The sequence below is a fragment of the Protopterus annectens genome, chromosome 3.part1 (genome assembly GCF_019279795.1).
Source record: "Protopterus annectens isolate FY-2018-M chromosome 3.part1, PAN1.0, whole genome shotgun sequence".
In the NCBI taxonomy this organism is placed as follows: domain Eukaryota; kingdom Metazoa; phylum Chordata; order Ceratodontiformes; family Protopteridae; genus Protopterus; species Protopterus annectens.
The window spans coordinates 1,264,642,672-1,264,658,830 of NC_056732.1; the positions used below are offsets into that span (position 1 = coordinate 1,264,642,672).

At 43.0% G+C, this 16,159-nt stretch overlaps 1 protein-coding gene across 3 annotated transcripts in view; it reads left to right on the plus strand.

Annotated features, from left to right (window-relative positions):
• EEF1D (eukaryotic translation elongation factor 1 delta) overlaps positions 1-16,159 on the plus strand; it is a 639,646-nt gene that overhangs the window by 59,133 nt on the left and 564,354 nt on the right. The gene's annotated exons all lie outside the window — the stretch shown is intronic.

A 16,159-nucleotide genomic window follows, 5' to 3' on the forward strand; every position in this document is an offset into this window, starting at 1 on the left:
TGGGATATGCAGGAATTACTGAATTTCCTTGTGTAGTCATTGTACCCTAGATCTTCTTCTATGGGGAACTTGCTTCCTGAGCCCTCACCAGTAGTAGATTGGGTTCTCCTTTTTTTATTCTTTCCTTGAGTGGTTTGAACTTGAGTCCCTAATGCTCAGTGTGCTTCCATTGTTTTTACCATTTCTTGAGAAAATCTCAACATTCATTCTGTGTGAAGAGCTGGGATTTTTGATTTGCCAGATTTCCTCATCCCATCAAGAATCATGCTGTTATGTGCAGTGAACACTGTTAAAGTCTTTATATGCACTACACATACCTGTACTGTACTATCTCATACCTACCTTGTGTGCCTAAATCTGCTGCATGGAGCTCAGTCCTCTGACCGTCATCAGGAAGTACTTTGTGAATGAAGTCCTTCCTCCCATCCTGAGAGTGGAGAGCCAGCTTTGCCAGTCACGCTCCTCTCCCCTACCACCTCATCTAGCACTTGCTTGGCTTCTTGCATTTTGTTCAGGTCCAAAACCCATGTCAGTCATTATATTTTGTGTGTGACCTTTCAGTTACTTAGCCTCTTGAACCATGTTATTTGTGTATGCTGTTTTTGTGTATGATGACACTCCAGGTATTAAATGAGTTCTGAAAGAAAATGCACACAAACAAGGGGAGTGCCTTGGACTTTTCTTAATGGAACATTTGCAGTATAGAAGGATTTGATGTATATGCATTAAGTTGGTTTGTAAAGCACCAGAATTTGTTTAGTATTGATAAAAACTTAAGACAGCTCTTTTTTTTATTTTGCAGCAAGGCATTCTGAAATGCTTATAATTTTTCTTTTCTGAAATATGTTCATGCTTATTTTTTTCTCTCAGTGCTGCCTAGGACTTCACAAAAGTAAGTCTATGTATATTCCTGCTTTGATTATTAACTTCTAAATGTGATTACATAATTATTCATTTATTATTTTTGTTACGTCACTTGGAGTATTTTTGTGATACCATTTGTCTAAACATTTGCAGTTAACATCTTTCTTGAGAGTTTTTTCCCCGTTTATCTGTATTGATAAATTTGCTGCTTGGTTTCTGTGTTTTTTTTTTTTTCATTTATCTATATTGGTAATATTCTTGATGTTCTTCATCTCACATTGCTGCAGTCCTTACACTTGGGTAGTCCGCTGTCCTCGGTCGGCCCGAATATCAAAGTATTAGGCTGACTTCGGTCAAGGCGCTTAAGACTGACATCTGGACGTCAGGGTACAAATGCGCATGACCGACGTCATATCCTCAGTCTTTTTTGCCGCATGGTTCGATGCAGAAGCAGCGTTGCAAGTGCCGTTCGGCGTTCTGAAATTTTTCGAATTCGGAGTTTCAGACCGAGTCAAAGTTGGTTAAGTACCCCGTTGGGGAATATTTTAGTTTTTTCTTGCCTCAGTGATTTACGGATGTCAGAAAAGTGAATAACTGTATTTCTTGTGGGAAGCAGATACCGCATAGGGACTACCATACTTTGTGTATTCCTTGTTTAGGGCCTGAGCACGACGTTGTTGGGTGTCGCTTTTGTGCTAGGTTCAATAAGCGCACTATTAAGCGAAGGTTAGATTGTGCCAGGTTGGTCTTTGGGAAGCGGTGCAATTACAATATGCCGTCGGATGCTCCGACGCCCGCTTCTTCGAAGAAGCGCAAGGACAAAGCAGCTAAACCCAGGCAAGAAGAGTCGTCCGTTCCGGACGCCGGTTCTTTAGAGGCATCGGTGGAACCGGTGGTTCCACCGGAGGCTTCTCTGGAGTCTCAGGGGGAGACTTTGTTATTGCAGGATGTGGCCTCTCAGGAGGCAGGTCAGGCTGAAGGGGCTTCTCAAGTTACTGTACTCCCCTCCCTTCCTAAGGTGGTTAGGCCCTCTCCTTCTGTTTCCAAGGCTTCTCCCAGAGGCAGGCCAGGTTTAGCTTCTGTTGGGGTCACTCCTAGTTCTTCAGGATCTGTGCCCAAGAAGCACATGCTTAAAATGGCAGAAGATTTAATTACTTTGATTAGAGGTTCTTTGCCCCCTCCTGATAAGAGGCCTAGGGTGGAACCAGAGTTTGGGAGTTTTGAGCAAGCTTCGGATGTTTCAGAGTCTTCAGCTGAAGACTTGCAGGAGTACTCTCCTTATTCTGATTCGGATGCAGATGATTCCACTCCTTCTGCTTCTCCTCCAGAGGATTTTTCTTTTTCAGAGACTCTTCATTCCATGAGGGAACATTTTAAGTGGGAAGGTCAGGACTTTTCTGATTCCAGGAAAAGGCTTAGGGAATTTTTGCTTTTACCCCAGCATAGGCCTTTGGCTATTCCACCTGTTCTGGATGTTGTGGAAGATGTGTTTGCAGAGGCTTCACTTAATCCTGATTCTTTGCCTCCTGCTCCTGTTAAACCGGATAGGTATTACAGGGTGCCTGAGGCTCATAAATATCTTTATAAGAGTCCTAGGGAGACCCAGAAACTGTTAGTCAGGGACCTAAGGGTGTCAAGGCCTCTGTTGTAAAAAATCCGGTTCTTCCAGATAAAGAGGCCAGAGCTTTGGATAGATGGGGAAAGAAAGTCTATACTTCTTCCACCTTAGCTATGAGGGCTTTGAATTGCCAGTTTCACATGTTGAAATATCAAAACTATCTTCTTACCCAATTGAAGTCTAAGGTAGATGCTCTGGCGGAAGGCATTGAGTGTAAAGAATTACAAGATTTGGTACATGTCTCTGAACAGGTGGGTAAGCATTCTTTACAATGTGGTTTTGATGCTGTACAGGCCTCGTCTAGGGTGGCTGCCACTGGGTCAGTTCTTCTAGGCACGCCTGGCTGAGGGATCAGAATTTATCTGACCATGTTAAGACAAGGATTTTAGATGCTCCTTTACAGTCTGATGTGTTGTTTGGTTCGCCTGTAGAGTCAGTCTTGAAGAAAATGGAAGACAAGGCTAAGTCTATGCAGGCTGTTAAAGATTTTTGCAGGTTCAGCCTCCGAAGTTTAGTAGGAATTGGCCTGCTAAGGGGTGGTCGTACCCTTCTTATGATTCACAGTCTAGGGGTAGATCTAGACGTGGTAGGGGCAGAGCTCAGAGCTCCTTCAGATCTAGAACAGGGAGTTCACCTGCACAATCTTCGGGTGAGGGCAGGGGCCAGTCCTTTCGTAAACAGGCCCAATGACCTACCTTTTCAGCTGCCAGATCCTTCTTGCCTGGCAGCACCTTTGGGAGGAAGGTTGGCACTTTTCGAGGAAAATTGGAGTTTGATTACCCAAGACAGATGGGTATTGGATATCATACACCAAGGTTACAGGTTTTATTTCCATACCTTGCCTCCTTTCAAAGGCATGCCGGACGTTCCTCCTCAGCAAAGACTAGAAGCTCACAAACAAATTTCTCTGCTACTTCAAATAGGGGCCATACAACCGGTCCCTCTGTCAGAAGTGGGCCTAGGATTTTATTCTCGCCTGTTCCTAGTACCAAAGAAGGGGAACACGTGGAGACCAATTTTGGATTTATCTATCCTCAACACTTATCTGGACATTCCCAAGTTCAAAATGTTGACGTTACAACAGCTTTTACCTCTGCTGGGCAAAGATCATTGGATGGTGACTCTGGATCTCAAGGAGGCTTACCTTCATGTTCCTATCAGGCTAAGTTGCAGGAAGTATCTGCGTTTTCGGGCTGGGACTTCTCATTATCAGTTCTCTGCATTGCCCTTTGGCTTATCTACTGCGCCCAGAGTGTTCACGAAGGTTCTGGCTCCAGTGATAGCTTTCTTCAGGCTAAGAGGAATACAGATTTATCCTTATTTGGACGATTGCCTGATTCTGGCCCAAGGAAAAGAAGAACTTCTTCAGCATTTACAATATGTGATAGCAGTGCTAAGATGCCTGGGGTATTCTGTGAACGAAATAAAGTCCAGTCTAGTACCCTCTCAGGACATGTGCTTTCTGGGTGTGAGACTGAATACAGCATCCCAGATGGCCTTTTTGACCCGGACAAACAAAAGAATCTTTCTCTTTACTTCCATCAATTGTCTCATCAGTCCAGGCTGACTGCAAGGACAGTCCTTCAAGCCTTGGGGTTCATGGCATCTTGTATTCTGGTGCTTCCCAATGCCAAACTGCATATGAGGAAGCTACAATGGTATCTCAAAAATGTATGGACACAGCACTGCCAAGATATGGACACTGTCATTCAGATAATACCTTGCATTCGAAAGGAATTTTTGTGGTGGGCTCAGGAATGTCACCTAAACAAGGGACTCTCTGTGACCCGGCCAGAGGCGAGTCAGATTCTAATGACAGATGCCTCAGACAAAGCTTGGGGAGCTCATCTAAATGGAAAGTGGGTACAAGACACGGGGCCTGCCAGACTTCAACATCTGCATATCAACTTGAAGGAGATGTTAGCAGTCCAATTTGCATTAATAGCTTTCAAGGATTTACTTCGTCCAGGGCAGGTGTTGGTTCTAACAGACAACACAACTGTCATGTGGTACATCAACAAGCAAGGGGGAACACATTCTTATCCTCTATGCAGACAAGCAATGATTTTGTGGGAGACGGCTCTCAGTTTACAGCTAAATCTTCAGGCAAGGTTTCTGCCGAGCACAGAACTCCTTAGCAGATGTGTTGAGCAGACAAATTATGGATCCCCACGAGTGGAAATTGGATCCTCATGTATTTCAGAAATTGACAGTGTTATGGGGAACTCAGACATAGATCTGTTCGCTTCTCCACTAAACTACCAGCTGCCAAAGTTTTGCACAAAAAGGTTTCATCCCACAGCTTGGAAAATGGATGCTCTTTCTTTCAATTGGAGCAATCTTCATGTGTATGCCTTTCCACCTCTGCCTCTCCTCCCAAAGGTACTCCTGAAGGTCAGACAGGACAAGCCAAAGATGATTTTAATAGCTCCAGATTGGCCTCGACAGCACTGGTACCCATTACTGAGAAGTCTGGTACGGGAGCCTCCATGGCCTTTACCTTGATTCCACACCTGCTGTCTCAGGAGAACAGTCATTTACTCAATGTCAAACTTCACTCTCTTCACCTAACAGCCTGGCATATTCTGTTTTGAACCCTGGAGGGTCTCAGCTTCCACAGCAAGTTTTGAATGTTATTTTGGAGGCCAGAAGGCCTAGTACAAGGAAAGTGCACGCAGATAAATGGAAGAGATTTTTATTTTGGAGTACAGCAAAATAATTTGATGTTTCTGAGCCTAATTTAAGTGTGGCTCTTCAATATCTTACTGAGTTACTGGACAAAGGTTTGTCCTTCTCTTCTATTAAGGTTCATGCTGCAGCAATTTCTGCTCACTATGACTGTGACCCACCATTGTTTTCTCATCCTTTGTTTAAGCAATTCCTTAGAGGGGCAAAGAATATAAGACCCCCACGTAGAGCTCCTACTCCTGCTTGGGATCTCAATTTTGTGTTGGAGAAACTCACTCTACAACCTTTTGAGCCTGCAGCAACTGCTGAGTTGAAATATTTATCATGGAAGCCTGCTCTTTTTGTTGGCCATTACCTCTGCAAGAAGGGTTTCTGAATTACAGGCCCTTATGGCGGTTGAGCCTTTCTTAATTTTCCATAAGGATAGGGTATCTTTATACTAATCCTTCCTTTATGCCTAAAGTGGTTTCTAGTGTGGCTTTAAACCAAACTATTCATTTGCCTACTTTTTATGCAAACACCCAAAAAAGGGGAAAAGATTTTGCACACTTTGGATGTACACAGGCAGTTGCGATATTATTTGAGCAGAACTAAAGAGTTCAGGCAGTCTCAGCAGTTATTTGTTTCATTTGCTTTGGGTTCTCAGGGCAAGCCTGTGTCAAAACAAACTATTTCTAAGTGGATTGGGTTTTGTATTGCTTTCTGTTATTCCCATCATGGTAAGGAGATTCCAGCTGGGATTAGGCCTCATTCCACTAGGGCTACTGCCACTTCTACAGCTTTTTTACGGGGGGTGGCAACTAAGGATATTTTGGAGGCAGCTACTTGGAGTTCAGTGCATACTTTCTCTAAGCATTATCACCTTCCACTTTACTCTAAATCTAGGGCTGGTTTTGCCACTGCAATTTTACAGGGCATTTTGGCAGCTCCTACTGCTTTATAGTTTTGCCATCCTCCCTTATCTCTGCTTTGGGATTCTACCCAAGTGTAAGGACTGCAGCAATGTGAGATGAAGAACATAGTACAGTTTTGTACCTACCATAAATGTAGATGTTCGAAGATCCACATTGCTGCAGTCCAATTTACCCTCCCTCCTTCCCCTCTGTACTTAGAGGCGGTTGTGTGGGTTGAATTGTAAATATTGTGGATATTGTATATATTGTACATATGTTTAGTGCAAGGGTGGTTGGTTGGTTTTTGCTGTCTTTTGGTTTTGACCTTTCTGTTTAGGGTCTTCTGACATCTGGGGCAAGAAAAGACTGAGGATATGACGTCGGTCATGCGCATTTGTACCCTGACGTCCTGATGTCAGTCTTAAGCGCCTTGACCGACGTCAGCCTAATACTTTGATATTCGGGCCGACCGAGGACAGCGGACTACCCAAGTGTAAGGACTGCAGCAATGTGGATCTTCGAACATCTACATTTATGGTAGGTACAAAACTGTACTTTTTGTTTCTGTACTAGAATGTAACATATGCTTTGTAAAAATGTAATATCCTTGTTTTCTGTAATGTGATTGCTTGTTGGAGAGTGCCTGTCTTGATTTATTTTCAACTACTGTATTAGTGTTGTTGGTTATAAAGACATATTGACTGTTGTACACTTTTACATAATTTAAAATGTATATTTGTTTGTTATTGGGAGACAAATTGTCTGGTATGGCCTGTTTATAATAGATTGCATTTTGTCACTCCAAACAGTAATTATCTTCTACAGTTTAGATGATGCCAAGACTAGTTGGCTTTGGCATTGCTTTTAAACAGCCTTGTATGTGGTTATAGGCACATGTCTAACACATGACTAGTATGGGGGCTTTTTGGGGTATGTGCTGAATTGTTAATCTTATTTGGAGAGGACTTTGGCATTGGGACCTGCAAATGAGATCTCCTTCTGTTGCTCTGCAGTCTGTGAAGTGAATATGATGTAGCTATGTTTCTAGGAGGTACATCCATCTTCCTGGCATTCACTCTACCCGAGTTAAGTAGTGTGTTCAGCAGAATATTTATGCAGTTCTTTCCTGCTGTCTTTTTATCTGGATCTTCTTTGTATCAGGCAGATGTCATCATTCACTACTGGGAGGTTAAAATAGTGAGTCTTCAAGAACTTTATGTAGTTATCAGAAAGTAAAACATGACTGTCATGTTCTTTTGTGTGCTTTGCTATGAATATTCATATGATGGTCCCTCTGCATTGGTGACATCAGTAGTCAGAGCCGAGGGTCTTGGTTTTTACTGTACAAAAATGGAAGTGGGAGATGGGCAGAAAAAGGAACAGGACTTTAATATTTGGATACCCACTAGCAAAGGGCCGGGATAATGTAAGTGAATGCCTAGGTCTGATGCCTAGAATTCGTTGGTGGTCTTCACTGTTGGGAGCATATCCTAGATAGAATTTGTAGGATACGTATCTAAGCATTGAGGGCGCAAAACACTGTGTCCTCAAATAATGAAAGCACAGCAGTGAAATCCTCAGTAAAAAAGACATAATGAAACAAATTTTTTTTCAGTGGGGGCAAGCCCCTGCACCTCCTATTTTGGAAGCCTTCACCCCATGTTTAAATATACTAACCCTACAGTTTCATAATCCATGGAAAAATGGCAAACACCCCGATTCTGAAAAGCTGTTTCAGCGCCCATTTGCAGCACTCAGCGGCACATCACAAGATACAAAGTACATAAAACATGGTATACCAGACTTTGATTAATGCTTTTTTAATAGTGTAATCGACATTAACTGTCATTGATTAGAAATTCAAGGGTATGCCGCATGACATACTGTCATATACCTTGCTCCATTAGGAGATCACTCCTTTTGACAGGCACGAGTCATTGTGGCACTTGTGAGGTCTAGTCCTGGTTCTTGGGAGTCCATCATCTTGACAACTTCCTAGTCTCCATCTGTAGTTACTTCACAGTCCGTAATGTCTCTGTGCAGTGTGTGCTTTGTCATGATGCCTGTGCTCATAGTAGCTTTGATGGTATGTATTTTAGCAGGGTGCACGTTACCAGGCACTTTGTGATATAACACTGTAGTAGGAAACTATTCTGAGTGTTTGTCACTGTTCTTTGGTGCTATCGCTAGTGCTGACTGTATAAGTTTCCAAGCCATTACAGTTCTGGCCCCTACCGGTCCCACAGGTGCTGTCCTTTGAACCAGTATTAAGTGTTTAGTTTTGTCCCTTCACCATCTAGTACTGATGAGCAGCGAGAAGTCTTCTGTCCCCTTGTTTTAAGCTTTTCATTATCATTGCGGAATCTGACCTTGTTCCATCAGACTGTGATGGAGATGCTGAATTGTTATGTACTAGATAACTTTTTGTGGATCTCCTTAAGTTTAGGGAGGTTCCTGGTAATAGATGCACTTGTTAAATCAGTAGTGTCTGGGATTAGATCATTTACAGAACATGTGGCTGGCTTGTGTAGAATGTTATTTTAAACCTCCGTTTTTCCTTATAGAAACATTAAGAAATTGTAAGGGGGAAGATATTATTGCCTTGAGTCTTTGTGTATACATTTTGAGATAAGTGAGGCTTGCCAACAGTAGTTTTTAGCTAAAGTTTCGAAGTTGGTGGCTTTTAGATCTTACCATCACAGTAATTATTTGAAGTTTAATAGAGCCTTCTGTAAGCAGCATTGCGCTATAGAAGTAGCCTTGGCACAGAAGACTTAGGTTGTGAGCTGCTAACAAGCCTCTTGGTATATTCATGGTTTGAATTCCTCAGAATCCATTTGCTTACTGTGTTTCTGTGAGCAAGTCATTTTAACCAGACAATGCTCCTGGGTTATCCCTGAAACGGGATTTGTGCCTAATGGGTTAACCTGGTTAAGAGATTATTTAAAAAAACAGAGGCGTCTGACTTTCTTTCTTGGTATGTGGAATAATTCTTGATTGACTTCACAAAAGAGGAGTGACTACAGACCCTGGGAACTATCGCCTTATTAGTCTGACTAGTCTGATATGCAAAGCTGTGGAACGCATCTTCATGGACCTAATAAACAAGGATGTAGGGAATCTCCAAACTCTGGATCCCACACAGTTTGGTTTTGTGAAAGGTAGATCATGCCTGCTCAACTTGGTCAACTTCTTTGAGTCAGTCACCAGAGCTGTGGATGAAGGCAAGGTGGTTCATACAGCTTACCTTGATCTGGCCAAGGCCTTTGATACCATTCCCCACTCAGGAGTCATAGAAAAAGTCACTAAGCTAGGCATCAACCCCTATATCACTAGGTGGGTTGCAAACTGGCTCGCAGGTAGAACTCACAGTGTGAAAGTAGCTGACTCCAAGTCAGACTGCCGACCAGTCACGAGTGGAGTCCCACAGGGTTCGGTCCTGGGCCCTCTCCTGTCTGGTATCTACTTCTGTGAAGTTCAGGCCAACACGAAGGGACTCTGCCTGACAAAGTTCACAGACAACTGCAAGTTGAGAGCTATTATTAACTCTCCAAGTGATGGTGACATCCTACAGGAAGGCCTCAGTGAGACCAATGACTGGTGTCAGAACCATGGCCTTAAGCTTAATGCCTAAAAGTGTTGCCATCCCCTTTGGAAAAAACCCGGTTCCTGTGAATTACCACATTGATGGTAGTCCACTGATAGCCCACTGAACACAGAAGACGTTATGAGAGATCTGGGAACACAGGTTGACAGCAACCTCTCTTTTGATCACCACATTGCCACTGTGGTCAAAGTCCTTCTGTGTGGCACATCTCATTACTAAGGGTTTTGCATCCAGGAAGAAAGAGGTCATTGGCCTAATGAGGGAAGAGTAGAGGGAGACAGTCAGAGTACAATGCCCCATTTGGCATGTACCTCACTAAACAGCTGCAGCAACTGGAGAAGGCCGCAAAAGTACCTCACAAAGAGGATCCCAGGCCTTAAACATTTGTCCTATATGGACAGACTCTCAAAAAACTCCCAACTATTCTCGGTCTCGTATCGTCTACTTAGAGGCGATTTCTGCTTGACTTACAAAGCCATGTCTGACCCAGCTCTGTTAGAAATGCTACATCTAAAGAAATCCCAATCCCGCCGCACCACACGCTCCAGAGACCTCAACCTCATTACCACAATCAACATAACATGTTGGAGGGACAGGTTCATAACCCGGTGACTGCCCATGCTATGGAATAGACTTCCCATACATGTCAAGCAGAGCACCTCACTGGCCCTCTTTAAGAGAAATCTTGATGAATGGATGGGAAATAGAAAATTCACCCCAGGGATCACTCCACTGGCTTTACTCGACAGAGGCACTGGGAACTAAGGTCGGGTGGCACGATGCCAGGGTAATCCTATGGGCTAGGCTTGTAAAGGCTCCAGGCCCATTAGCCTAGTACACACCTATGAATGGATAAGATACAAGGTTGTCAGAGATTAAAATTCAGTTGATTTTCATTGGTAGACAGATAATTACTTCAAGTGCGCTGCTAACTCTAAGTACAATGCAGCACCTCTTTATGAAGTGGTACTCCATAAAAAGTTTAGTAAGTTAGAGTGGGCTTTAGAGTAGGTTCTAATGTGGTGGTAGCATTTGTAAAACCCTAGCTAAAACAATAGGATGTGGACTGTTAAAGTAAATTGAGTTCACCCTGATGAAAAGACGATAGGTTGAAACGGGGGTGGGGGGTTACCATAGAAATCAGTACTCTGACTGGTCTAAAGGTCTGGAAAGAAAAGTTTGCCTTTTTGCTGATTAGAAAAATTGTGCAGTGGGCTGGATAAAAAATAAAGAAAGATGATGTGGGAAGGATAAGAAGGGACAGGAGTAGGTGAATAGGTAATATTTGACAGTTTATGGGTCTGGTAGGTTTTTGGCTGGAGTGCCTTTTGTACTGGGTCTGCATGTCCTTTGTGTGAGTTTCCTCCAGTATTCTGGTTTCCTACCACTTTCCGAAGACTTAGCAATGGTGGATCGGGGGCTCTAAATTGCCTAGAGGTATAAACGCATGTAGCATGTATACATGATATTGAAGAAAGTCCTTCCAACCCACTTCTGTTTTCCTCTTTTTTGCCGTAAACTCTGTGGTAGCAGTGGCTGCCCTAGGGGTCTCGCTAGGAGTCCGATGCGACTTGTAATAGAGTGATGCTTGTTTAATTCCAAGGACCTCAGTTGCGATCTTTGGAATAACAGAACTGCTGGTGTGAATAAGATATTTATTTACTGGTCCAGTGTTGTGGTGGTGTATTTCCCCTTCTCCAATATACCAGTCTTTGAGTTCGCATAAAGGAATGGCAGGGTATAAAGCTTCTGTACAAAAGACATCTTAAGACAAAACAGCATGTTTCCGAATTAGCTGCTTCTTGTTAGAATTTCAGTTTTTATTTTTGTTGCGTCAGTACTCTGAGATCTTGTAGTTCTGAAATGAAACTAGCAAAGATCCCTGACACTGCTGCCAAGACTTCAAGTTTGAGAAGCAAATTGTTAGAGTCCCAGATTTCTGAATAGTTTGGCAACAGCTACAGGTTCAAAGTGACGTTGCTTGGTGCTGCATCACTGCATTTTCTTTAACTTGCACTCCAAGCAAGCTAGGTCCTTTCATTGACTAACGCTAACAGCATTTTTTGAGGTACCTCAGTTCAGAAATGGGTGTAAACAGAATGTGGAAGGCTCACCACTCCATTCCACTTCTGTTGTTATCAACCCTAGGTCTTTAAAAAAAATTGTAGATGACAACATGACACTGCCAGTAGCTGTAGAATCCAACAAGAATGTTTGTTAGCTGTTTTAACTGTGTGAATAAAAGTCAAAAGAATTTTATGTTTTGATGTAACACTAGAGATTGTCAGCGAAGCCAGCTTGAGGGAACTACCATTGCAAAGCCATCTTCTGCTGACTGCTGTGGAAGCTTGCAAAGTATATGCAGTAGTGGGCTGAGTAGCCCAAGGTTACTTGGTGTGGGTGTCTGACCATTCATAATGTGGGTCTGCCTGGGAAGCATTTGGACACTAATATGAAATATAGGTTCGAAGAGTCACTCCCCCTTTTGAGATCCAAATAGATATGATGGCCCTAAAAGAATTGCCAGAATAGTGGTTTGATTCTGCGAAGGAAGGTGGTGTGGTGATGCAGACTGAAAGAAATTGCAGATGAATAATGGGGAGCCAGCTGAAGGAACTTGGCATTGGAAGTGAGCAAAATTTAAAAACTGTAAATTCATTATAGACAAATAAAGCACAATGAGTCTATGAAGTAGATGCAGGTTAGAAGGGTGGGCGGTTAAGGGGGAGCTACAAGGAAGCATTGTTTCACAGAATGAGGAGTGATGATATAGCCACCTTACAACATCTTTTTTGGATGGAAGAGTAGTTAACCAAGTATAACCTCATATACGCAGGTAAAAGCTGCACTCTCTAAAGCCGAAAACACAGCATCCATGGGACCGGACAACATCCCAGGCTGTGTTTTACACGAACTTCAGAACGAACTGGCTCCCCACTTAAGCACCGTGTTCAATAATAGCCTCGCATCAGGCTTTGTGCCCACTGAATGTGTATAGCAACAGTTATCCCACTCCACAAAGAGGGAGCCACCACTGATCCCAGGAACTATCGACCTATTAGTCTGATGGGCCTGGTCTGCAAGGCCATGGAACGTATCATCATGGAACTCATAAACAAAGACATTGGTAACCTCCAAACTCTGGATCCCAACCAGTTCGGGTTTGTGAAAGGCAGATCATGCCTCCTGAACCTGATCGACTTCTTTGAGGCATCCACCAAAGCCGTGGATGAGAGTAAGGACGTATCATCATGGAACTCCTAAAGAAAGACATTGGTAACCTCCAAACTCTGGATCCCAACCAGTTCGGGTTTGTGAAAGGCAGATCATGCCTCCTGAACCTGATCGACTTCTTTGAGGCAGACACCAAAGCCGTGGATGAGAGTAAGGTGGTTCACACAGCCTATCTTGACCTCGCCGAGGCTTTCAACACCATCCCCCATTCTGGAATTCTAGCTAAACTCAGTAAACTAGGTATAAATCCCTACATCACAAAATGGGTTGCCAACTGGCTCACTGACGGAACCCACACTGTAAAAGTTGCAGACTCCAAATCTGACCTCAAAGCAGTGACAAGTGGAGTACCACAGGGTTCTGTCCTGGGACCTCTCCTGTTCGGTATCTACTTTGAAGTACAGGCTAACACAGAAGACCTCTGGCTAACGAAGTTCGCAGATGACTGCAAACTAGGAGCCGTAGTCAAGTCCCCAAATGATGTGAACATTCTACAGAAGGGCCTCACTGAGACAGATGCCTGGTGTCAGAGCCATGGCTTCAAGCTCAATGCCAAAAAGTGCAGTGTCATCCCCTTTGTTAAAAACTCTGTACCCATGAACTACCACATAGGCAGCAATCACCGAATGCGTGATAAGAGACCTTGGGACCCAGGTGGACAGTAGTCTTTCCTTTGATAGTCACATCACCACAGTAGTCAGGAAGTCCTTCTACGTGGCACACCTCATCATAAAAGGGTTCTCATCCAAGAAAAAAGAGGTCATTTTTCCCCTCTACTCGTCACTCATTAGACCCATTATAGAGTACAACACCCCTTTTGGAGTGTACCTCACAAGACATCTGCAGCAGCTAGAAAGGCCACAGAAGTACCTCACAAAGAGGATTACTGGCCTCAAACAAATGCCCTACACTGACCGCCTCAAAAAACTCCAGAGCTATTGGACATGCTGCACCTAAAGAAATCCCAATCCCTCCGAGCTACACGCTCTAGTGACTTAAACTTTGTCACCACAATAAACAGGACATGCCGGAGGGATAAACTCCTGTCCGAGAGACTTCTATACTCTGGAACAGGCTACCCATCTATGTCAAGCAAAGTTCTTCATTAGCACTCTTTAAGAAAAATCTTGATGAGTGGATGGGAAATAGAAGTGATCCCCGGGGTGTATTTCCTGTGTCTCTGCTGGATAGTGGCACAGGAAAATAACTTTCTTGGGTGGCGTAAGCTATGGAACCTTGCTGGCTAGGCTTGCGTAGGGCCTTGGGCCAATAGCCTATTACCTACCTATGAACCTATAACATCAGAAATGACAATGGGACTGGAAAGCGGCAAAGATTAAGATAATTAGCTTCATCATAAAGTCAGACTGGCAGTCTAGAAGAACCTGATTTCTGGTCACCCTTGGTGGTAGGGCACCTTTTAGAAGTTTGTTTCTCTTTGCCATCTTTAGAAAAAGCCAGTTCTGGGATTATGTCTTGTAAGGTAGAACACTTGTTACGTCTGGCTTTTAAGATAGAATGTTTGTGATCCTACCAGTGTCTCTGAACTCTTCTGCTGTTATAACTACAAGATGGGGACATTTCCTTTTGCACCCAGGAATGTGGTGTGGATCTGTTTTTTCTTGTAAGATGGTCCATTTAAATTTGTGAGAGTCAGATCCAAGGATTTATACTTGTGATGCTCTTTGACACCTTTATATAACCTTTAATGTATTTGCAGATTACACTAAAATAGGAAGTACAATGATGTTTCCCATCAGAAAAGGGAGTCTAGTAATCTGAATAGTTCCAGTTTTAAGACTGCTTGCGCCCACTTTGTGTTACTTTGCTACTTTCATTCGCTTTCTCACATGGGATTTGTTTCCTAGCCTGTCAGTGTGGACATTTGGACCTTCCATGCCCCATATGGATGTACTGGAAGCATTTTTTCCAAGACTTTTTGTATTTGAGCCAGCATTTTTCCTTTTTTCCCTGTAGAACCTGTTGTGATGATTAGACTGCCCTCATGGGGTTCCCTGTATATCAGTGTATTTTGCTGCGTACCCTCTTATGCATTTATGCCCTGCTGGCTAGATTTAATGTACCCTTTTTCCTATTTCTATCGCAGCAGTACGCTGTCAATCTGGTTAAGTACTGAGTGCTTGCTCCCTTATCAAAAAGACTCAGCATTTCAATCAAGTGACTCAGCATTCACTCGCCCACTTATGAAAGTAAGTGGTTATTTCTGCAGTTTAACCATTCACATGGCTAGCTGCTTTTCTTCTATGCTGTCTGTAAATTTCTTTGCATATCAGGAGTTAGTTTAAAACATTTAGATAAACGGTGTTTGACTTTTATCATAATTCAGACAGTCCCCATCTTTCATTTTTGGTACAGCATGCAGTGCTTTACCTGTGAACAGCGGACTTCATATACTTAAACTGTTGTCCCTGGTCAATTTAATGCTGGTTACATACCCTTTCAAATGCCTGAGTAAGACTGTCAAAGTTGTTCCAGTCTTTATACTGGGGAAGAATTCTGGCACTTAGCTTGACATCTGGAATAGGACTTGCCCCAAGTATTCACACGCCTTTGACAAAAGGCCAGTATCTGTCTGTTATGCTGGCACTGCTTTTTCTTTCTCTGTCCCAAATTTCCTCATTCCCTCGGTTGCCTGGAGCCACAGGTGTTTTATCTCCAGCTCGTGTCTCTACCTCCATCTGGATTTTGAGATTATCTGATGATGGTTTCAGTTGCTTTGAAGAATGCCCTTCACTTGTGGACACTGCCTGACTATCTCCAATTTTAGTGGAATGTGTCTTCACTGCATGTAAAGATACTGTCATGTCCTTGGACATAATTGGCACACAGAATTCCTTTGGTTTTGAATTCCTTGGGCAGCTGTGATATTGACATTTTTCCATACTCACAAAGCTTATTTCGTCCTTGTTTCCTAATTAATCTGATTAGTAAATAAAGTAAATGCAGTGCAGATACAATGTTTTATATTTCCCTTGTGGCTGCAAGGGTATGCATATTTTTTGGTAACCAGAGCAGAACTGTTTTAGGCTGTACAGTTCTCATTTACGAGATCCATGCCGTACCTGCTGAATAAATGGTATGTGAATAACTGTCGTATAATTTCACTGCTGCCACCATTTAATATGTGACAGGTAGATGAGTTACTGTTTTTAACTGCTGTGCTGCTGATGTCAGTATTTGAATGTACAGCAGAACTGACTTTGGTAGAAGTACGTGTTGTTGGACTAGAGCAAG